Source organism: Suncus etruscus, chromosome 4, assembly GCF_024139225.1.
Source record: "Suncus etruscus isolate mSunEtr1 chromosome 4, mSunEtr1.pri.cur, whole genome shotgun sequence".
Classification (NCBI taxonomy): Eukaryota; Metazoa; Chordata; class Mammalia; order Eulipotyphla; family Soricidae; genus Suncus; species Suncus etruscus.
In genome coordinates this window covers 98,648,045-98,671,558 of record NC_064851.1, presented here as the reverse complement: position 1 = coordinate 98,671,558, position 23,514 = coordinate 98,648,045, and the positions used below count along the sequence as shown (strand labels likewise).

Genomic DNA, 23,514 nt, shown 5'->3' with positions numbered 1-23,514 from the left:
CTGACTACTCAAATCATATGAATTGAATTTATAACAGTAATTGAATCATATGAATAATGGGATCTAAAACCAATATATACAAATAATTATTATTACTTTTATTCTATCTTATTTAAAATATTTTACATATGAATATAACTTTTGCTTTCTAAAAATATGTCAAAGCATGTCTTAAACCAAACCAAACAATATATCATAAAATCATACTGCTATAAACAAGTATTACTTCAATTCAAAAAAGAAAAAACACGTGGTGTTTAAAGAAGCATAGTAAAAGAAAGACAAATAGCCCAATTAAAAATATTGGTAGACTGGGAGATGGTGTTTGATAAGGGAATCCTGGGGCAATGTTGGGGGAGGGGCATATACTGGTGGTGGAGTGTGGTCCTGCAACATTGTATGCATGAAAACCTATCGTTGGCAGTATAGTAATTTTGTTAAAAATTAGAGAATTAGTAGTTGGTCAGCTCAGGAGGCCATTGGCCAGCTGTCTGTCCAGTATCCCAGCCATACCTGGAGGAGAGGAACAGTAATCCTGGCATATGGGATTTTCTGGGTCCAGCTGCAGCCTCCCTCTCCAGTATGAAAAAGCATAGGGGAGGAGTTTGCCTCTTCCCCATCCCCCCGAGAGCTCAGATGCCAGACCTGGCCTTGAAAGCCAGCTTGGCATGGGGGGCTCTCGGTCCCCAGGACTAACTGGTCAATCCTGGGGGCCTTTGGCCAGCTGTCTGTCCAGATTCCCAGCCATGCCAGTAGAAGACTGAACACCACAGCAATGATGGATAGGAACCTCTAGAACCTAGAGACTCTATCCTAGAACCTGACCTATAACCTGCGCAAATACCAAGATTGCTAGCTACAGTGGCTTGAATTTCTCACACACAACCGAGAGGAAACTTTCCTGGCATCACAAAAAAGCCTTTGAGATGGGGTAATGAGTATATATGGAGCCAGGAGTTGATCCCATGATGGTATGTTTCAAGGATGGAGAAACCCTGAATCTCTTAGGCCACGGGAATTCCCTTTCTTCCCCAATGCTTACTGTGCCTATGCAAAAAGAAAAAAAAAGTAGGGGGAACACCAAACCCCACCACCCCAGCACCCATACTTTTTCTTGTTTTGATTTGTTAGTTTTTGACTTTATTTTCCTTCTCTTTGTTCTTTCACTTTTCTCTTTCTTTTTCACACGTGTTGTTATTATTTAGAGATTTATTTTTATTTTTACTTGCTGGGTTCATTTTCTTCTTTTTTCCTCCATTTTTCTTTTTTTCTTTTCTCCTTTCTTTTTTTGGTGGTTGTCACCAAATTTTTTTCTCCCCTTTTTCTTATCCTTTTTTTTTTTTATCTCCAATGACGGTGGAATGGATGCTCAATCTACAACAAAATGTAAAGTGGAGACCAGTTGCACTGGCATACTGGGGGGTAGAAGAGGGAGATGTGGGAGGCATGCTGGGAATAGGGATGGAGGGAGGTCAGCACTGGTGGTGGAATGCCCCTCATTCATTGTCACTATGTACCATAAATGATGCAGTGAAAGATTTGTAATGCACATTGGTCACAATAAAAAATTAAAAAAAATTTAAAGAAATAAAAAAATAAAAGTGTAAGGATATCATCTTGAAATTATAGGTAATTTTTAAGATTTTTAAATTTTAAATTTTAGCTGCAGAGATTTTAAAATATATAAAAGTAAAGAGAATACTTTTTAATGTATTCTCAGATATGAGATAAAATATATAAAATTTGAAGTTGATGCAAATTGATGTAATTGACAGATTAAGGGGCAAATTTATTAGGAATTGGAAAACTACAAGCAGTTAATGGAAAAGGCAGTTGTTTTGACCAAGCAGATTTTTTTTCATTGTGATGACAAGTTAATTTTCTAAATTCTTTATGAATGTATTGCTTAATCTCAAATATTTTAATTTTCTTCTAAAATACTGTCTTCAAAATGATAGTCAAGAACCCAGTTAACCATCATAAAATTCTTTTCAATGGATTTCCTGTCCAGATTTCATGTTCTCATTTAAAACCCTGTGATTGAAGCCCAAAAGATAGTCCAGAGTTTGAAGAACTTGCCCTGCATGTAGAATTTCAGTCTGCACACCATGTAGTACTCTAATTCAAGCACTGACGGGTGTGTCCTAAAAAACTCAAATAAATTAATGAAAACCTATCCTTGGGTCTTTTAGATTAATTTTTTGTTGTCACCTTGATTTAGAAAAGTATACCAGAATTTAAGGTATACAATATTCCACATCAATTCTACCACCAGTGTCAATTTCCTTTCACCAATCCCAGGTTTTTACCATTCACAACCTGCTTCCTTGACATTGTTTTTGTTTGTTTTGGAGAAGACCTTGATATCAGACCTGAAACCATAAAGTATATAAAAGAACACATAGGTAAAACACTCCATGACATTGAGACTAAAGGCATATTCAAGGAGGAAACATCACTGTCCAAACAAGTGGAAGCAGAGATAAACAAATGGGTCTACATTAAGCTGAGAAGCTTCAGCACCTCAAAGGAAATAGTGACTAGGATACAAAAGCCAACCACAGAATGGGAGAAACTAGTCACCAATACCCATTAGATAAGGGGATAATATCTAAGATATACAAGGTACTGACAGAACTTAATAAAAAATGGGGAGAAGAAATGAACAAATGCTTTCTCAAAAAAGAAATACAAATGGCCAAAAAGACACATGAAAAAAATGCTCCACATCACTAATCATCAGGGAGATGCAAATTAAAACAGCAATGAGGTACCATCTCATACCACAGAGAATGGCACACATCACAAAGAACAAGAACAATGAGTGCTGGAGGGGATGTGGAAAGAAAAGAACTCTCATTCACTACTGGTGGGAATGCCATCTAGTGCAGCCTTTATGAAAAACAATATGGAGATTTCTCAAAACTGGAAATTGAGCTCCCATGTGATCTAGGTATACCCTAGAAACACAAAAACACTTGGTCATGGTGTATGATCTTCCTTATAAGGCATTATATTTTCTATGCTAGGATTTTGTTTAGGATCTTCGCATCTGTATTCATCATGGATATTGTTCTGTAGTTTTCTTGTGTGTGTGTGTGTGTGTGTGTGTGTGTGTGTGTGTGTGTGTGTGTGTGTGTGGCATATCTGCTTTCAGTATCAGGTTGATGTTAGCTTCATAAAAGTATTTGGGAGTTTTTGTTTCTTCCATTTCCTGAAAGAGCCTGACAAAGATTGGAAAGTTTGAAAGAATTCGTTAGTGAATTGATCTGGGCTTTTATTTTGGAAAACATTTTTTATTTTTTCCTTTTTGGACTACACCCTGTGATGCTCAGGGATTACTCCTGACTATGCACTCAGAAATCGCTCCTAGCCTGGGACCATATGGGAAGCTGGGGAGTGAACCAAGGTCAGTCCTGGATAGGCCATGTGCAAGGCAAACGCCTCACCACTGTGCTATCATTCCGGCCCCTTGGGGAAGACTTTTGATTACCATTTTAATTTCCTCAATATCTGTATCTGTTTAGATATGCTAGATCATCCTGATTCAACCATGGAAAATGATAAGATTACAAGAATTTATCCATTTCTTGCAGGTTCTCATGTTTTGTGACATAGAATGTATCAAAGTCATCTCTTATTACACTTTGAATCTCTGTAGAATCTGTAGTTAACTACCTCTTTTCATTTCAAATCTGTTTATTAAGTTTCTCTCTTTCCCTCTCTTTGTGAGTCTTGCTAGTTGTTTATCAATCTTGGTATTTTTTCCCAAAGAACCAATTTTTGCTTTTTATTAATCTTTTGCATTGACTTTTCACTTCATTATTTCTGCTCTAAGCTTTGTTATTTACTTCTTTCTGTTTACTTTTGGTTCATTTTGTTGATCCATTTTTAATTTTATAGGCTGTGTAATTTAGCTATTTATGTAGGCTTCTTCTTCCTTCCTGACGTGTGCTTGCAAAACTATAAATTTTCCTCTTAGTACCGCTTTTGCTGTGTCCCGTAAATTCTGATAATTTGTGTCTTCATTCTCATGTTTGATTACCTCTTTGATTTAATCTCTGACCCACTGATTCAGTAGTGAGCTGTTTAATTTCTAGGTATTAAAGTTTTTCTTCTGTGTGCCTTTGTAGTTCACTTCTAATTTCAGTGCATTGTGATCTCAGAAGGTGGTCTTTACAATTTCTATCCACTTTTCAAACCTCCTTTATGGAGGTATATTTTACGGCATATAAATAATATATATATTAGTCCACTTTTTCCTATTACTCCTTTCAGTGCTAGTATATTCTTGTTGGGCTTCAGCCTTGTTGACCTATCAATGTGTGACAGGGTGGAGTTGAGGTTTCCCATGATTATTGTATTGCTATTGATGTCTTCTTTCAGATTTGTCTACAATATATTTATTTTTTTTTTAGTTTTTCGGGCCACACTCAGGGGTTGATGCTCAGAGGTTACTCCTGGCTAAGTGCTCAGAAATTGCCCCTGGCTTAGGGTACCATATGGGACACCGGGAGCTTGAACCGTGATCTTTCCTTGGCTAGCACTTGCAAGGCAGACACCTTACCTCTAGTGCTACCTCGCCGGCCCCTGTCTACAATTTTATTGAATATTTTTCTGGTCCCTCATTGGATGCATATATGTTTCAGAGTGTGATTTGTTCTGTTGTACAAATTCATTGATAATTACAAAATATCCATCTTTCTCATTTATAACTTTTTTAAGTCTAACGTTTATGGCTACCCCAGCTTTTTTAAAGAGTTATTTGCTTGGATGATTGTCTTTCAACCTTTAATTTTGCATCTATATTTGTTCTAACTATTCAGATGTGTTTCTTGTAGGCAGCAGAATGTTGGATTCAGCTTTTTGATCCACTTTACCACTCTGGTCTCTGGTCTCTTTAGTCCATTGTCTTTGAGAGATATTTGTCATGGGATGTAATGTCATCTTTCTGTAGGAGTTTGGTGTGTCTCTTGGTCTGTCTTGTTTTAAAGGGACCAGAGAAATGGCACAGTGATAGGACATTTGCCTTGCACGTGTCTGACCCAGGATGAACCTCGGTTCAATCCCCTGGCATCCCATATGGTCCCCCAAGCCAGGAGCAATTTCTGAGTGCATAGCCAGGAGAAACCCCTGAGCATTACTGGGTGTAGTCCAAAAACCAATCAATCAATCAATCAATAAATAAATAAACTAGACCTTTCAGTTTTAATTTTAAGGCTGGTTTTGAGTCTATAAATTTCTGAGCTGTTGTTTATTGGTGAAACCATGTATACTTCCTTCAAATTTGAATGAGAGTCTGATTGGGTCCAATATTCTAGGAGAAGCATTCATTTCATTGAGTTTTCTCTCTGTATCCACCATTGCCTCTGGCTTTGAGGGTTTTTTGTGACAGGTCTGCTGTAAATCTTAAGGATTCTCGTTTGTTTTTGATTTGTTTTATTTTTAATTTTTAAAATTTGCTTTTTTTTTGAATTGCAAGTCTTTAAAGTTATATTTAAGGTACATAGTGATAGTGAATGAGGAAAATTCCCACCACCAATGTTGACCTCCCTCTGCCTCTGTTCCCAGCAATCATCACATACCTTCAGCAAGCATCCCATATCAGGTATTTAGATCTGATCTTTTTTATTTCCACTCAATGCTCATGAGACTGCTTTGTTCTGGTATCATCCACTTTTTCCCCTCAATGTGTAGAAATCCATAGAAGTATGAGTCTGAACAAAATGATTCATGTTTAATCATTCTGTTAAAAAACAAAATTCAAAAATGAAAAGAAAAAAGAAAAAAGCAGGAGGGAGCCCCGTGTAGGAGCTATAAACATAACTTTTAAGGAATTAAAAAAAGGAAAAAGGAAAGGAAAAAGGGGGGACTTGTGTGGCAAGGTTTCGTTGTTGTTGTTGTTGTTGTTGTTATATCCCACCACTGCATTCTGGCCTTGAGGGTTTCTTGTGACAGGTCTGCTGTAAATCTTAAGGGTGCTCCTTTTTACATAATTTCAATTTTTTATCTTGATGCTTTCAGTTTTCTATCCCTATCTTTGTGATAAATCATTGTGACTATGATGTGTTTTGGGGTCTTTCCTTGGGTTTCTTTTAGCTAGTACTCTTTGGGCATGGAGGATTTAGTTGCATGCACTCTTTAGCTCTGGAAGTTTCTCTGCAACATTTTCTTTGACTGTTGATTTTTCCTGGAGATTTTCTTCCTGGGTATCTGGGACTCTATAATTCTTATGTTGTTTATGTTGAGTTTATCAAACACTTCTATTTTCTCCTGTTCCCATTCTTTGAGGATTTTTTCCATTGTCTGATCATTTGCATTAAGGCTCTTTTCCAATCTCTTCTGTTGTATGTTGTTATTTTTTCAGTTCACTGATTCTGTCCTGAGCTGCTGTTACTCTTTGGAGAGGCTTTCCAATGAGGTTTTCACTTCATCTACCAAGTTTTTCATTCGTATTATTTCAGTTTGGAGTTTTCTGATTTCTATTTTTATATCCTCTTGGTTTGTATTTGTAGTTCAAGCTATGCTTTCTTTGAGTTCTCTGAACATCCTTTATATTTCTTCTCTAAACTCTTTATTTGAGGTGCTAAATAAGAGGTTGGCACTTTTTGGGTCATCAGAGCTGACAGTTTTATTTTCTATGCATGGTGTTGGCCTGCATTATTTCCCTATTGTCACATTTGTAGTGTGTGTGTGTGTGTGTGTGTGTGTGTGTGTTTTAATGTGCTGTACTTGGTGGTTTTTGGCTAGAGATATGTGCAGACACAAAACAAGCAGAGTGGTCCTACTTTACTGGCTCTGTCCTTCATGGGCTGAGACAGCCTACCTCTAATACATGTCCTGAAAAGATGTTTTCTGCTGTAGTGCCTTCCCGAGCTGTTCTGGCTGGGATGCTTCATGGCAGTTTCACAGAGTAGAGCAGAGATAGAGGCAGAGGCAAGAGTTCAATTGGCTCCTGTGTGCCAAAGCTCATTGTAGAAATTAGGCTCTATTCTTCTTGACGGAGACAGTCTATTCTCTGATAACTTGTCCTCAGGAGATGTTTTCTGCTGTTGTGCCCTACTGAGCTGTTCTCGGTAAGATGCTTCATGGCAGCTTCACAGAGTAGAGCAGAGGAAGAGGCAGAGACAGAGGCAGGCAGAGGCAGAGGCAAGAGTTCAAAATGGCTCTCATGTTCCAAAGCAAACAGCAGAAATCCTGAAATTCAAATCTTAGAGCTTTCTGCTTATATTTTTCTTATGAATGGATTCTGTCTTGAACTCAGGTCTTTGATCCCATTTGAATTGATTTTTATTTAAGGTGTGAGAAATGGTTCAGCATAATAAAATTCATTACATTTTTTTAAAACTAGTTTCCCCGACACCATTTATTGAAGAAGCTGTCTATGACAATCAAAATTAGGTGATTCTAGATTTGGAGATTTATCTACTCTACTCTAACTCATTGATTGGAGAGGCAATACTTATTCTAGTACCATGCTTCTTTGATCACTATAACTTTGTAGTATAGTTTCAGGTTAGTTATTGATTTAAAGCTAAGATTTTAGTGCTTATAAAAGTTCCTTTGGGTGATATCTCAAACATTCTAGTATGCTAAACTTTAAAAAGTGAACTAATTAGAGTGAAAACTATTTCATTTTAAGCTTTGTGTTTTGTATAATAGAATGTTTATAACCTTTATAGAACACAAGCATTTAGACAAGTGTTAATTTTATCTTTTTATATCAAATAAAATAAAAATAAAAATTTCCTTTATACTTTGTATTCAGGAGTTCGGTTACACAGCATATACAAAAAATAGGGTACATATTAGAATTATATTGATATGCTGCTGAGTTTTACTAAAAATAACTCTTCCAAATAACTCATTTTCAAAAGCAGGCAAGTAAGTAATATTGACAGAAGCATTGATGGAGTTACCTGAAAATGATGGCATATCTTTAACATGCTATAAAAAGTGTTAGGAAATCCATAAAATATAAACCAGCATAAAATATATTACTATAACATGCAATTTTATTTTTAAGGTAAGACTATAATGATCTATGTGAGATAGTGTGCGGAGAACAGATAATGATTTCTGTTCATTATCTGTTTTTTAAAGCAAAATTTTAAACATTTCTGTAGATTAAAGAAAACTTTTGAGAGAGTGGGAGTTTGGAAAGCATCCTAAAATGTCATTAGTTACCAGTGAAGCACTAGGCAAGGCTCATATTGGTAAACAATACAACTAAGGCACTTCTCACTGGCACTATTCTGTGTCACTTATTTTCTTATTTCTATGCTAAACTCTATCTGCAACATTCTCACTCAAAAATATTGCAATTAGTAATCTTTTTTTAATATAATTTTTATTTTAATCATAGTGGCTTACATATCGTTGACAATAATATTTTAGGTACATATTAATATAAAATCAGGGAAATTCCCATCACCGAATTGTCCTCCCTCCATCTCCGTTCCCATCCTACTTCCCATATCCTCTTCCCTCACCCCTGGGGCTGCTAGAATAAGTGGTCCCCTCTGTGCCTAGCTTACTACTTAGTGGTCTTACACTTGTTTGGTCTTGGTACCTCTCTTATCCCCCCCCCCCCAATTAGGAGGTGGGACTAGATAGTTCAAGTTATGTGGTTTTGTTTGAAGAAGAGAAAAGTAATAACCTGGAGAAAAAAAAGACAAAAAGAATCAAATACTCCAGAAATGGGCAGAGTCCTTCTAGAGGCTTTCATCCTTGGTTTGAAAGATGAAGGGAAAAAAGAAGGTGAAACACTACAACAGTACATAAAGAACTGTCAAATAATATCCAGTGAGCATTCCAAAAAAAAAAAAAAAAGGGTAAGCACCATATAAAAGCCATGGTATTGAGATAAAAAATGTGTCAGAGCACATAAGAAAAGAAAAGAAGAAAATAAATAAATATAAATGGAGACATCCACTTCAATAGCCAAACCACAACAATGAAATCAACCAAAAAATAGGTAAGTAAATAATAATATTAATAATAATAATAATAATAATAATAATTGTTTTGTGCTTTTTTTCCCCCTCCTACAGATGCACTGTAAATATTGGGGTCATTCGAAAAAGAATTTCCTTTGCCTAAGAGATACAGGGTTTCTCCACCCTTGAAGTATATTGTCATGGATTAATTACAGACTCCTTTCAGGTTCATTTCCTCTCCCCTTGGTGCTTTAGTGGTGTATGGAAGACTTCTGCTCCGTCCTGGGTGATAAAATCAGACCTCTGTATCTAGAGGCTTCGGTATCTGCACAAGTCAAGGAGTTGAACTTATGAGTATGTCTTTCTTTGTGGTTCTAGAAGTTCTGTTCCCTCAGTGTCGTTTTAATCCACCTTCTGTGGTTGGCAGTCCTGGTCTTTCTGCTGATCCTAGGAACGGGCCTGGGATATAGTCTTTTGTTATGTTTCCAGAAGTCCCCTTCCGTTGCAATCGTCTCAGACAGACCTAGACCTGGAACTAGGGATCATAGTTGTTATGCAGATCGTAGCTCACGCCCTAGATTAGGGCTTTTTTTATTGGTCCCAAGATACATACAGTCTGGCCATGGTTCTGTCAGCCAGTCATCTGTAAATCGCAATCTTGGCATTTGGATAGACCAAAGGGTGGCAAGTCTTCTGATTTTGTATTATCGTTAGCTGGTGAGGTAGGATAACTTGCTCTTAGGTCAAGTTGTTCCCATTTTCTTTGTTGTCAGGATATCATATTAGGGCTGGCACTTGTTGGTGTCCGAGCACTATTAAGGACATCCGGGTTGGGGTTTTTTTTCCTGTGGCTGTTGTGAAGAAGTAGTGTCGTTTTTATATCTGTGATCCAGGGTTACAAGGCTGGACAGTTGGTGTCTAATAACCTGGGGTCTAAGTTGGGTCCATGTGACATATTTTCAAGGTGAGAGATACCCCTGTATTGTAAACAAGTATGAGTTCTTATCCCTAATGAATAAGAGCTCATTTTTATACGTAAGATTTTCCCCTTTTTTAGTGCACCTTTGCAGGGAGAAATGGTGCTACATTATATTGCCAGTGCATTTGAGGGTGGAGAGAAAAGAAAAAAAAACAGGTCATACACCCAAAAAAGATAATAAATAGAAATAAAAATATATGTTCTCATGTATATATATGAAAAGAAAAAAGATTTTTAAGAAATAAAATAAAAATTTAATTAAAGGAACAAGGTGATGCAAGAAAGTATCTTGCATTTGGGAAAAGCAGGTAAAAAGGTCATATAATACAGGTCTTATACTTATGATGGTAGTATAGGTTTCCCCATTGTCTTTTGAGATTTTCTTGTGATGTGTGGGTTCACAGGTGCCTTTTAATCTCCTGAACTGACCTTCTTGAGATTGGCAAAAGATTTGCAGCAGGGAGGACTTGGGAAGAGTTCATGCATTGAGGGATACTTGTAGAGCTAAGTCCGATTTCAAGTAACAGTCCACGTTAGGAAAGGTTGGTAAGGAAGACCACGCAGCATGAGTCAGAAGGGGAGTTCGTTGCCTTTTCTTGTAGGGTGTGAGGTGTGGGTTTGAACTGGTTGTCCCTTCGCTTGGGTGCTGGGTACTGGTTCGCTGGGGTAGGAGGTCATTCTTGATGCTTAATGGATTAGGAACTGAGGGTGAAGAGTTTTTTTAAAATATATTTTATTTTATTTAAACACCTTGATTACATACATGATTGTGTTTGGTTTCAGTCATGTAAAGAACACCACGCATCACCAGTGCAACATTCCCATCACCAATGTCCCAATTCTCCTTCCTACACACTCAACACCTGCCTGTACTCTAGACAGGCTTTCCATTTCCCTCATACATTCTCATTATTAGGACAGTTCAGAATGTAGTTATTTCTCTAACTAAACTCATCACACTTTGTGGTGAGTTTCATGAGGTTAGCTGTAACTTCCAGCTCTTTTTTCTTTTGTGTCTGAAAATTATTATTGCAAGAATGTCTTTCATTTATCTTAAAACCCATAGATGAGTGAGACCATTTTGTGTTTTTCTCTCTCTCCCTGACTTATTTCACTCAGCATAATAGATTCCATGTGCATCCATGTATAGGAAAATTTCATGACTTCATTTCTCTTGACAGCTGCATAATATTCCATTGTGTATATGTATCACAGTTTCTTTAGCCATTCGTCTGTTGAAGGGCATCTTGGTAGTTTCCAGACTCTTGCTTTGGTAAATAGTGTGCAATTGAAATATGTGTAAGGAAGGGATTTTTGTATTGTATTTTTGTGTTCCTAGGGAATATTCCTAGGAGTGAAATAGCTGGATCATATGGGAGCTCGATTTCCAGTTTTTGGAGGAATCTCCATATCATTTTCCATAAAGGTTGAAATAGGTGGCATTCCGACCAGCAGTGGATAAGAGTTCCTTTCTCTCCACATTCCCGCCAACACAGTTTGTTCTCATTCTTTGTAACGTGTGCCAATCTCTGTGGTGTGAGGTGGTACCTCGTAGTTGTTTTGATTTGGATCTCCCTGATGATTAGTAATGTGGAGCATTTTTTCATATATCTTTTGGCCATTTGTATTTCTTATTTGTCAAAGTGTCTTTCCATTTCTTCTCCCCATTTTTGATGGGATTAGATTTTTTTCTTGTAAAGTTCTGTCAGTGCCTTGTATATTTTGGAAATTATCCCCTTATCTGATGGGTAATGGGTGAATAGTTTCTCCCACTCAGTGGGGGGCTCTTATATCCTGGGCACTATTTCCTTTGAGGTTCAGAAGCTTCTCAGCTTAATATATTCCCATCTGTTAATCTCTGCTTTCACTTGCTTGGAAAGTGTGGTTTCCACCTTGAATATGCCTGTAGTCTCAATGTCCTGGAGTGTTTTGCCTACATGTTGTTTTATATATCTTATGGTTTTAGGTCTGATATCGAGGTCTTTAATCTATTTGGATTTTACCTTCGTACATGAAGTTAGTTGGGGGCCTAAGTTCAATTTTTTGCAAGTGGCTATCCAGTTGTGCCAACACCACTTGTTGAGAGGCTTTCTTTGCTCCATTTAGGATTTCTTGTTCCTTTATCAAAAATAAGGTGATTGTATGTCTGGGGAACATTCTCTGAGTATTCAAGCCTATTCCACTGATCTGAGGGCCTGTCTTTATTCCAATACCATGCTGTTTTGATAACTATTGCTTTGTAGTACAGTTTAAAGTTGGGGAAAGTAAATCCTCCCATATTCTTTTCCCCAATGATTGCTTTAGGTATTATAGAGTGTTTATTGTTCCAAATGAATTTCAAGAGTGCCTGATCCACTTCTTTGAAGAATCTCACGGGAATCTTTAAAGGGATCGCATTAAATCTGTACAATGCATTGGGGAATATTGCCATTTTGATGATGTTAAACCTGCCAATCCATGAGCAGGGTATGTGTTTTTATTTCTGTGTGTCCTCTCTTATTTCTTGGAGCAGAGTTTTATAGATTTCTTTATATAGGTCCTTCACATTATTAGTCAAGTTGATTCCAAGATATTTGAGTCTTTGTGGCACTATTATGTATGGGGTTATTTTCTTAACGTCCATTTCTTCCTTAGTACTATTGGTGTTTAGAAAGGCCATTGATTTTTGTGTGTTAATTTTGTAGCCTTCCACCTTGCTATATGAGTCTATTGTTTCTAGAAGCTTTTTGGTAGAGTCTTTAGGGTTTTCTAAGTAGAGTATCATGTCATCTGCAAACAGCGAGAGCTTGACTTCTTCCTTTCCTATCTGGATTCCCTTGATATCTTTTTCTTGCCTAATTGCTATAGCGAGTACTTCCAGTGCTATTTTGAATAGGAGTGGTGAGAGAGGACAGCCTTGTCTTGGGCCAGAATTTAGAGGGAAGGCTTTTAGTTTTTCTCCATTGAGGATAATATTTGCCACTGTCTTGTGTTAGATGGCCTTAACTATATTGAGAAAGTTTCCTTTCATTCCCATCTTGATGAGAGTTTTGATCAAGAATGGGTGTTGGACCTTATCAAATGCTTTCTTCTATTGATATGATCATGTGATTTTTATTTTTCTTGTTGTGGATGTTGTGTATTATGTTGATAGATTTATGGTTGTTAAACCAGCCTTGTATTCCTGGGATGAAACCTACATGATCGTAGTGGATGATCTTCTTAATGCGGCATTGAATCCTATTTGCCAGGATTTTGTTGAGAATCTTTGCATCTGTATTCATCAGCGATATTGGTCTGTAATTTTCTTTTTTCGTAGCATCTCTGTCTGGTTTAGGTATCAAGGTGATGTTGGCTTCATAAAAGCTATTTGGAAGTGTTTCCATTTTTTCGATTTCATGGAAGTCTTGCAAGGATTGGTAGTAGTTCCTCTCGGAAAGTAAGAAAGAATTCATTAGTGAATCCATCTGGGCCTTGGCTTTTGTTTTTGGGCAGACTTTTGATTACCATTTTAATTTCATCAAAAGTGATTGGTGTGTTTAGATATGCTATATCCTCTTCATTCAACCGTGGAAGATTATAAGAGTCCATTTCTTTTAATCCATTTCTTCCAGGTTCTCATTTTTAGTGGCATAGAGTTTCTCAAGGTAGTTTCTGATTACCCTTTGAATCTCTTTCATATCAGTAGTGATCTCTCCTTTTTCATTCCTAATACGAGTTATCAAGTCTCTCTCTCTCTCTCTCTCTCTCTCTCTCTCTCTCTGTTAGTTTTGCCAGTGGTCTATCAATCTTGTTTATTTTTTCAAAGAACCAACTTCTGCTTTCGTTGATCTTTGGAATTGTTTTTTTGAGTTCCCACTTCGTTGATTTCTGCTCTCAGCTTTGTTATTTCCTTCTGTCTCCCTATTTTTGGGTCCTTTTGTTGAGCACTTTCTAGTTCTATTAGCTGTGTCATTAAGCTACTCAGGTAAGCCCCTTCTTCCTTCCTGATGTGTGCTTGCAAAGCTATAAATTTTTCTCTCAGTACTGCTTTTGCTGTGTCTTATAAGTTCTGATAGTTTGTGTCTTTATTGTCATTTGTTTCCAGGAAAGTTTTGATTACCTCTTTGATTTCATCTGGGACCCACTGGCTATTATGTATGAGGCTGTTTAACTTCCAGGTGTTAAAGTTTTTCTTCCATGTCCCTTTAGAATTCACATATAATTTCAGAGCCTTATGGTCAGTGAAGGTAGCCTGCAAGATTTCTATCCTCTTGATTTTATGGAGGTATGTTTTATGTGCCAGCATGTAGTCTATCCTGGAGAATGTCCCATATACATTGGAGAAGAATGTGTATCCAGGTTTCTGGGAATGGAGTGTCCTTTATATATCCACTAGGCCACTTTCTTCCATTTCTCTTCTCAGGTCTAGCATATTCTTATTGGGTTTCAGTCTGGTTGACCTATCCAGTGTTGACAAAGCTGTGTTGAGGTCTCCCACAATTATTGTGTTGTTATTAATATTATTTTTCAGATTTGTCAACATTGTATTAAATATTTTGCTGGACCCTCATTCGGTGCATATATCTTTAGGAGAGTGATTTGTTCCTGCTGTACATATCCCTTGATTAATATAAAATGTCCATCTTTGTCCCTTACAACCTTCCTGAGTATAAAGTTTGCATTATCTGATATTAGTATGGCCACTTCAGATTTTTTATGGGTGTTGTTTGTTTGGATAATTTTTCTCCAGCCTTTCATTTTGAGTCTATTTTTTTTCTGACTCTTCAGGTGCATTTCTTGTAGGCAGCAGAAGGTTGGGTTGAGTTTTTTGATCCATTTAGCCACTCTGTGTCTCTTAACTGGTGCATTTAGTCCATTGACATTGAGAGAAAGAATTGTCCTTGAATTTAATGCCATTTTTATATCAAAATTTGATGTGTCTTTTGGTCAATCTTGTCTTAAATTAGATCTTTCAGTTTTTCTCTTAAGACTGGTTTTGAGTCTGTAAAGTTTCTGAGTTGTTTTTTTGTCTGTGAAACCATGTATTCTTCCATCAAACCAGAAAGCGAGTTTTGCTGGGTACAGTATTCTAGGTGAAACATTCATTTCTTTGTTTTTTGTTTTTATTTTTATTTTTTTGTTTTTGTTTTTTTGTTTTAGGGCCACAGCCGGTGATGCTTAGGGGTTACTCCTGGCTATGCACTCAGAAGTCCCTCCTGGCTTGGGGGACCTTACCTCTAGCACTACTGCCCGGCCCAAAGCATTCATTTCATTGAGTTTTGTCACTATGTCCCACCATTGCTCTCTGGCCTTGAGTGTTTCTGGTGACAGGTTTGCTGTAAATCTGAAGGATGCTCCCTTAAATGTAATTTCCATTTTTTATCTTGCTGTTTTCAAAATTCAGTCTCTATCTGTGGAAATTATCATTGTGACTAGGATGTGTCTTGGGGTATTTTTTCTGGGGTCTCATTTGGTTGGTATTCTTCGGGAATGCAGGATTTGATTGCATATATTCTTTAGCTCTGGAAGTTTCTCTTTAATGATATTCTTGACCGTTGATTCTTCCTGGAAATTTTCTTCCTGGGTCTCTGGGACTCCAATGATTCTTAAGTTGTTTCTGTGAGCTTATCGTAAACTTCTATTTTCATTTGTTTCCATTCTTTGACTAATTTTTCTATTGTCTGTTCATTTGCTTTAATTTTTTTCCAAGCTCTCCTGCTGTAAGGAGTTGTTATTTATCTCATCTTCCACAGCACCAGTTCTATTCTCAGTTTCTGTTACCCTGGTGTAGAACTTATCCATTTTGTCATTAAATTCATTTACTGAGTTTTTCAGGCCTGTTACTTGACCTGTTATTTAAGTTCGAAGTTTTGTGATTTCTGTCTTTATATTTTCTTGGTTCTTATTAGTGTTCTGTTCAACTCAATCCATGGTTTCTTTGAGTTCTTTGAGCATCTTCCATATTGCTTGTCTAAATTCCTTATCTGAGAGATTGATTAGTTGCTTTGTCATTTTCTGGTCATCAGAATTGTCATTTTCATTCTCTATATCTGATGCTGGCCTGTGTTGTTTCCCCATTGTCACACTCGTATTGTGGGTTTTTCTACACTTTGTGATGGTATTCATGAGCTAAATGATGTACGCGGACATGCTTCTCTGGCTCCGCCCTTTATGGGTGGGTTGACTTGCCTCCAAGGAAGGGGTGTACTCCTTGCATGAAGCCTCACAAAAAGGTCAAATCTTAGGCCTGAGCATGCAGCAGAGAAGACAGTCTGGGGAGAAATGCTGGGCTTCAATAATCAAGCACAGTTCTTAGTGTGATTTTTTTCTTCTTGTTGCAATGGTGTTCTTTCCTTAGAAAGAATGCTTGGCCACATAGCTAAGCAGAGCAGCCGTGCTCTGCTGGAACCTCTTTTCGGCCCACTCCCAAGAGGTTCAGGCGACAGAACAGGAGACAGACACACACAGGCAGCACTCACAATATTTTCCCATGCTGATGTCACAAACAGGGGACCTCACTTCTTCAAAGTACTGCTTATAGCTGGTTTTCACATTATAAAGCAGTTCCTTGGTGTTTCCACCCTTGAATGAGCCTCTGGGAGAGCAAGTTTTCTGGAGCCTCTTTTTGGCCCACTCCCAAGAGTTTCAGGCAATAGGACAGGAGACAGTCACACACAGGCAGCACTCACAATTTCTCAAGGTCGGGTCCCACTGGGCAAGGGTAGTTTCAACGGTGAAGAATTTCAATAAGGTGGGGAATCTGTATGGGATTGAGGGGTGAAGGGATAGTTGGATTTTTAAAGGGGGGAAAGGGGAAAGTATATGGAATGGGCAGGAAAGAAAAGGAGAAAAAAATAAAAAAAATAAAAAAAATAAACAGTAGTGAGAAGAGTAGAGAAAAGAATGAGGGAATGCTAGTTTGTTTAATGTGTTCGTTGAGTAGGGCCTGCTGTAGTATAAGTCTGTAGGTCACAGTTGCTGCTTCGATGGTCTGGGTGGTCATGTGCTTCAATTCCTTAATGAAGGTATAACCTAGAAATAAAGGGTATGTTAAAGAATTTTATTGGGACATTCTCGTAGTACAAGCTGGATATGGTATCTCATGTGATTGAGCCCTGAGATGCAATCGTAGTTTGTCCACCCTTTGTATCCAAGAACGCCTGTGGACAGAAAAGCTGCGAGGTTATTTTAAGTATAGAAAGATTAAGGCATTAAAACATATTATGGTATGCTTCCATTGGAGTCAGTGGTTTCCCATGGTATCCTTTACCTGTAATCCTGTATAAAATTCCTAAAGGCTTATTATGGGCCTTTGTAATAGAAGGCTGATTACTGGGGCCCAGAGAGATAGCACAGCAGCGTTTGCCTTGCAAGCAGCCAATCCAGGACCAAAGGTGGCTGGTTCGAATCCCAGTGTCCCATATGGTCCCTCGTGCCTGCCAGGAGCTATTTCTGAGCATACAGCCAAGAGTAACCCCTGAGCAATGCCGGGTGTGGCCCAAAAACCAAAAAAAAAAAAAAAAAAAAAGAAGAAGGCTGATTACTTACCTGGTCTTTCTATGCTGCTATTTCTGCTGTTGCTGGTTTCTTTGTGGTATAATGTGTAGTCAAGGGTTTTTGTTGTTCTTCTTTCATGTGTTTTGGGCACTGCTCTCCAGTATATGTTGACTGTTACAGTGTTTGGGGTTTCTACCCTGTTAAACCCTGTTATTTGATTGTTTAGTATTAATTGTATATAAGGTGTATGTTCTAGGTGCTTCAGAATAGTGCTATCATTCTGTGTTTATCTTTCATCTTCTGGCTTATTTAATTTAACATAATATGTTCTAGGTCCATCCACATTGCTGCAAAGTCTGTGATTGTATCATTTCTGACTGCCATGTAGTATTCCATTGTGTATAGATACCACATCTTTTTTTTTTTTTTTTTTTGGTTTTTGGGCCACACCCGGTAACGCTCAGGGGTTACTCCTGGCTATGCGCTCAGAAGTTGCTCCTGGCTTGCGGGACCATATGGGACACCGGGGGATCGAACCGCGGTCCGTCCAAGGCTAGCGAAGGCAAGGCAGGCACCTTACCTTTAGCGCCACCGCCCGGCCCCCAGATACCACATCTTAATGATCCATTTATATGTTGTTGGACATCGAGGTTGGTTTCAAGACTTGGCTATTATACTGAGTGCTGCGATAAATAGTGGGGTGCACACATACTTTGGAATAAATGACCTTCCAACTTGGGGTTATATACCTGGGAGAGCAATTGCTGGGTCAAATGGTAGCTCAATTCTGAGTTCTTTGAGCATTCTTCAGACTGTTCTCCATAGGTTTTGGACTAGGGGGCATTCCCACCATCAGTGGATGAGAGTGCCTTTCATGCCGTATTCCTGCCAACATAAATTGTTCCCATTATTTTTGATGTGAGCCATCCTCACTGGTGTAAGGTGGTATCTCATTGTTGTCTTGATTTGGATCTTCTTGATTATGAGTGAAGGTGAGCATGTTTTCATGTGTTTGTTGGCCATCTTTTGGTCTTCCTCAGAGAAGTGTCTACTCATTTCATCTTCCCATTTTTTATGCCTTATTTGGATTAGGGGGGCTCAGTTTTCTGAGTGTTTTGTATATTCTGGATATCAGCCCTTTATCTGATACGATGGGTGAAAAGATTTTTTTCCCGAGTTAACTGTCTTCTTGTGTTAAGTAAGGTTTGTTTTGCCAGGCAGAAGCGTTTTAGTTTGATGTAGTCCCATTTGTTTATGTTTGATGCTAAAGTTCTTGCCATTGGTGCTCCAACCTCGAAGACCTTTTTGATATATAGGTCTTTGAGTGTTCTATCTCTTTTATTCTCTATAAACTTTATAGATTCGGGTCTAATTTCGAGGTCTTTGATCCATTTTGAGTTGATTTTTGTATAAGGAGTGAGGTATGGGTCAATTTTTAATTTCTTACATGTGGCTTTCCAGTTGTACCAACATCATTGGTTGAAAAGACTTTCTTTGTCCCATTTCAAGTTTTTAGCTATTTTGTCAAATATCAGTTGATTGTATATCTAGAGACTTATGTCTGGAAATTCTGCTCTAACCCACTGGTCTGAGGCTCTGCCCTTGTACCAGTACCATGCAGTTTTGATCACTATGGCTTTATAGTATAACTTCAGGTTTAGTAAGGAGATGCCACCCAGCTTCCTGTTTTTTAGTATGTGTTTGGCTATCCTTGGTCTTTTGTGGTTCCAGATAAATTTTATGATTGATTGTTCTAAGTCTTTAAAGAATGGTGTCTGAATTTGGATGGGGATTGCGTTAAATCTATATAGGAGTTTGGGTAGGATAGTCATTTTGACTATTTTGATTATACCTACCCATGAGCATGGGATGTCTTCCATTTCCCAAGATTCTCTTCAATTTCTTTCTGAAGTGTTTTGAAGTTTGCCAGGTATAAGTCTTTCATTTCACTTGTAAGGTTGATTCCTAGGTACTTGATGTTTTTTGATGCTATTTTAAATGGAGTTGTATTCTTAATATCTCTCTCTTCTACTTTGTTATTTGTATAGAGAAATGCTACTGTCTTTTGTGTATTGACTTTGTAACCAGCCACTTTGCTGTATTGGTTTATTGTTTCTAGGAATTTTACTGTGGATTCTTTAGGGTTTTCCATGTATATCATCATGTCATCTGCAAAAAGAGATAGTTTAAATTCCTCTTTCCCTATTTGCATTCCTTTGATTCCCTTATCTTGTCTGATTGCTATTGCTAGGACTTTTAAGACTATGTTGAATAAGAGTGGAGAGAGTGAACAGCCTTGCCTAGTTCCTGACCTTAGTGGAAATGCTTTCAGTATTTACCATTAAGTTTAATGTTGGCTGTGGGCTTTTCATAGATAGCTGTAACTATCTTGAGTAAGGTTCTTTCCAGACCTATTTTGCTTAGTGTTTTCAGCATGAATGGGTGTTGGATTTTGTAAATTGCCTTCTCTGCATCGATTGATATGATCATGTGTTTTTTGTCTTTTTTATTATTGATGTGGTGTATGATGTTGATTGATTTGCATATGTTAAACCATCCTTGCATCCCTGGGATAAAACCCACTTGGTTAGATGTAGTGCTGGATTCGGTTCGCTATGGTTTTGTTGAGTATTTTTGCATTTATATTCATTAGTGAAATTGGTCTGTAGTTTCCTTTCCTGGTGTTATCCTTGCCCTCTTTGGGAATCAGAGTGATATTAGCCTCATAGAAGGTATTGGGGAGGATTCCTATCTTTTCAATGGTTTGGAAGAGCCTATGAATCAGTGGAAGTAATTCTTCTTGGAATGTTTGATAGAATTCACCTGTAAAACCATCTGGACCTGGACTTTTGTTCTTGGGAAGTTTCTTAATTACTGTTTCAATTTCCTCCAAGGTGATGACCTGTTTAGGCTTTCTAAATCCTCCTTTTCTAGTCTTGGAAGCTGGTATTTTTCCAAGAATTTGTCACTTTCTTCTGGGTTCTCTAGCCTAACTGAGTATAGTTGTTCATAATATGCTCTCATGATGTGTTGGATTTCTTAGGGTTCTGTTGTAATCTCTCCCCTTTCATTTGTGATCCTGCTTATTTGGGTATTTTTCCTCTTTTTTTTTTTTGGTGAGTCTTGCCAGTGGTTTGTCTATCTTGTTTATTCTTTCAAAAAACCAACTCCTGGTCTCATTGATTTTCTGTATTGTTTTCTTAGTTTTTATGTTGTTTATTTCTGCTCTGGTTTTTATTATTTTCTGTCTTCTGATTGTGTTTGGGTTTCTTTATTGCTATCATTCCAGCTCCATAAGGTGGTCCTTTAAGCTGCTAATTTTGTCGTTTTCTTTTCCTGACATAGGATTGTATGGCTATGAGTTTCCCCCTGATTACTGCTTTTGCTGTGTCTCACAAGTTTTGACAAGTTGTTTCTTCATTGTCGTTTGTCTCAAGAAATCTTTTTATTTCTTCCTTGAGTACCTCTTTGATCCAGCTATTTTTGAGCAGCATGTTGTTTAATATTCAGTTGTTGGATTTTCTCCATTGCTTCTTTTTACAGTCGATTTTGACCTCTGCTGCATAGTGATCTGACAGATTGCTTCTTATGATCCTTACCTTTGTGATTTTATGCAGGTTAGATTTTCATCCTAAGGCTTGGTCTATTCTGGAGAAGTTTCCATGTGGACTTGAGAAGAATGTGTATTCTGCTTTCTGGGGGTGGAGGACCCTATATAAGTCTATTAGTCCTAGTTCTTCTAGTTTTTCATTTAGGGCTCTTATTTCTTTGTTAGTTTTCTGTCTGGTGGATCTGTCCAGTGGTGATAGTGGAGTATTAAGATCTCCAACTACTATCACATTTCCTTTCATGTGTTTCTCCAGAGTTGGAAGCAGTTGCCATACATATTTTGCTGGCTCTTCATTAGGTGTGTAGATATTAACCAGTGTTAGCACTTCTTGGTCTAGTGTTTCCCTGATCAGTAAGTAGTCACCCTCTTTGTCTCTGACACTTTCATGAGGTTGAATGCAATTTGGTCTGATATCAGAATGGCCATCCCTGCTTTTTTTTTTTTTTTTTGATTTCCATTGGCCTGGATAATTAATTTCCATCCTTTTATTTTAAGCCTGTTTCTATCTTGAACTTGTAGGTGTGTTTCTTGTAGGCAGCAAACATCTGGTTTATGTTTTCTAATCCAGTTCTCCTTTATGTGTCTTTTAAAAGGAGAGTTTAGTCCATTAATATTTAAGAAGATTATTGACAGAGAGGGCTGTTGTGTAGTTGTGTTGTTTAGGGTGGTTGTTACAATCGGGGATTTGGATTGTGTAATTCATCTCTGAGTAGGTCATTTAGGGTCGGTTTTGTTTGCTCAAATAAGGCGAGTTCATTTTTGTTTGAGAATGATTTTAGTCTTTCTTACCATGTGAATGAGAGTTTCGCTGGATAGTGGACTCTAGGTTGAAAATTTCTTTCATTCAGTCATTTAAATATGTCGTTCCACTGTCTTCTTGCTTGAAGTATTTCATTTGGGAGATCTGGTTTGATTCTAATGTTTCTTCCTTTGTATGTGAGAGTTTTTTTCTCCCTTATTTCTTTAAGTAGGTCGCCTTTCTCTTTGTTTGTTGCGATTTGAATTACTATGTGTCTTGGTGTTGATTTGTTAGGGTCTATTTTGTTGGGGATTCTTTTCACCTCCTGGATTTGCTCAGATGCGTCTTTCCAGAGGGTGGGAAAGTTCTCCACTATTATTTCCCTGACTATTTGTTCTTCTCCTTTCCCTGTTTCCTCCCCTTCTGGTATACCTACAATTCTTAGATTGTTTCTTTTGTCTTTGTTCGTTAAATACTGGACTTTTACTTCCAGTGCTTTACCTTCTATTTCTCTTTTGGCTTCTTTGTTGTCTTTTGTTTGCAGTTTATCTTTGAGTTGTTCTATATGATTCTTGAGCTGTGTGATTCTGCTCTTCTGGCTTTCTACGGTTGTATGTAATTCCTTTAATTCTGTTTTCATGGAGTCTCTCATATTTTGTAACAATTCTTTTAGTTGATCTGTTTGTCCATGGATTTCTTGTATTTGCTGGCTAGTGTTTCTTTCATTTCCTTTAACATGGCTTGCATTTTATTCCTCATGGCTAATTTAAGATCTTCTGTTGGGTCTGTGTGTTTCAGAGGACTTGGAAATTTATTAGGGATCCTTTCCATATACCCTGGATTCAGAGTCTTCCTTGATCTACCCATATTCCTTTGCTTATATTGGTGTGGCTTAGAATGCAGTACCTTCTGAATTCAGATTATTTTTGCCACCTGTGTGTTGGGGCCGGGTCCCTTCTCTGGAGTGCTGTTCCTGGTGGGTATGCTGCTGAGGCTTGGCCCCTCCCACGTCCTCCAGTCAAGCCTGGTCAATCACTTCTCTGTCCTGTGAGACTGTGTAGTTCTGCTCCTGGCCACAGTGGCAGAGGGCGCCGTTGAGCCTAGATGAGTCACCTCCCCCACCTGGGAGTCAGCCTGTGCTTCCTTCTTGGCCCTCTAGTCACTGCCACTTCTGGCTCTCTGTCCCCCGGGCTGCCTATGCCACGTTGGTTAGTTGGCGAAAGTTGTCGAGCTCCCTCTGGCCTCTCTCTCAGGACTCAGGGTCCTCCTGGGATACCTGTTAGGTGACCCTCCGATGGTCCACTCGTAACCTTCCTGGTACCTCCTTCCCAACCTTACCACCTCTCCGGCACTGCTTGCTGCCCCCTGGCTCCCCGCTCGTATGCTTCCCGGCTCCTCCTTCCCAGCCTCACCACCTCTCTGGCACTGCTTGCTGCTCCCTGGCTTTCCGGCCTGCTCCGCAATTAGTAATCTTAAGCACTTTACCTCCCACTTACTTTGCAGTGTTTTTGTACTGTACAGAAGTCTAGATTAGATATATTTCTGGGTTGAGAGGTAGTATATTGATAAAGGTGCATGAATAAAATGCATCTCACATGCAGTCAGTCCTTGGCATCACACAGTCCCCTTAGCATCACTAGTCAGTTCTTGGGGACAAGCAACACTGATAAAGTGACCTTGTGTAATTCCCAACACAGTAGTGTATGAGCAGCACCACAATTTTAGGCCCTTGCCCTGAACTGATATCTAGTTGTAAGAATTGCAGGTGGGGCTTCTCAGAACTTTTGAA

The 23,514-nt window shown here is 38.2% G+C and overlaps 1 protein-coding gene across 1 annotated transcript in view; it reads left to right on the top strand.

Moving 5' to 3' along the window:
- The window catches only part of THEMIS (thymocyte selection associated), a 289,446-nt gene that overhangs the window by 105,077 nt on the left and 160,855 nt on the right, over positions 1-23,514 (top strand). The window lies entirely within an intron of this gene.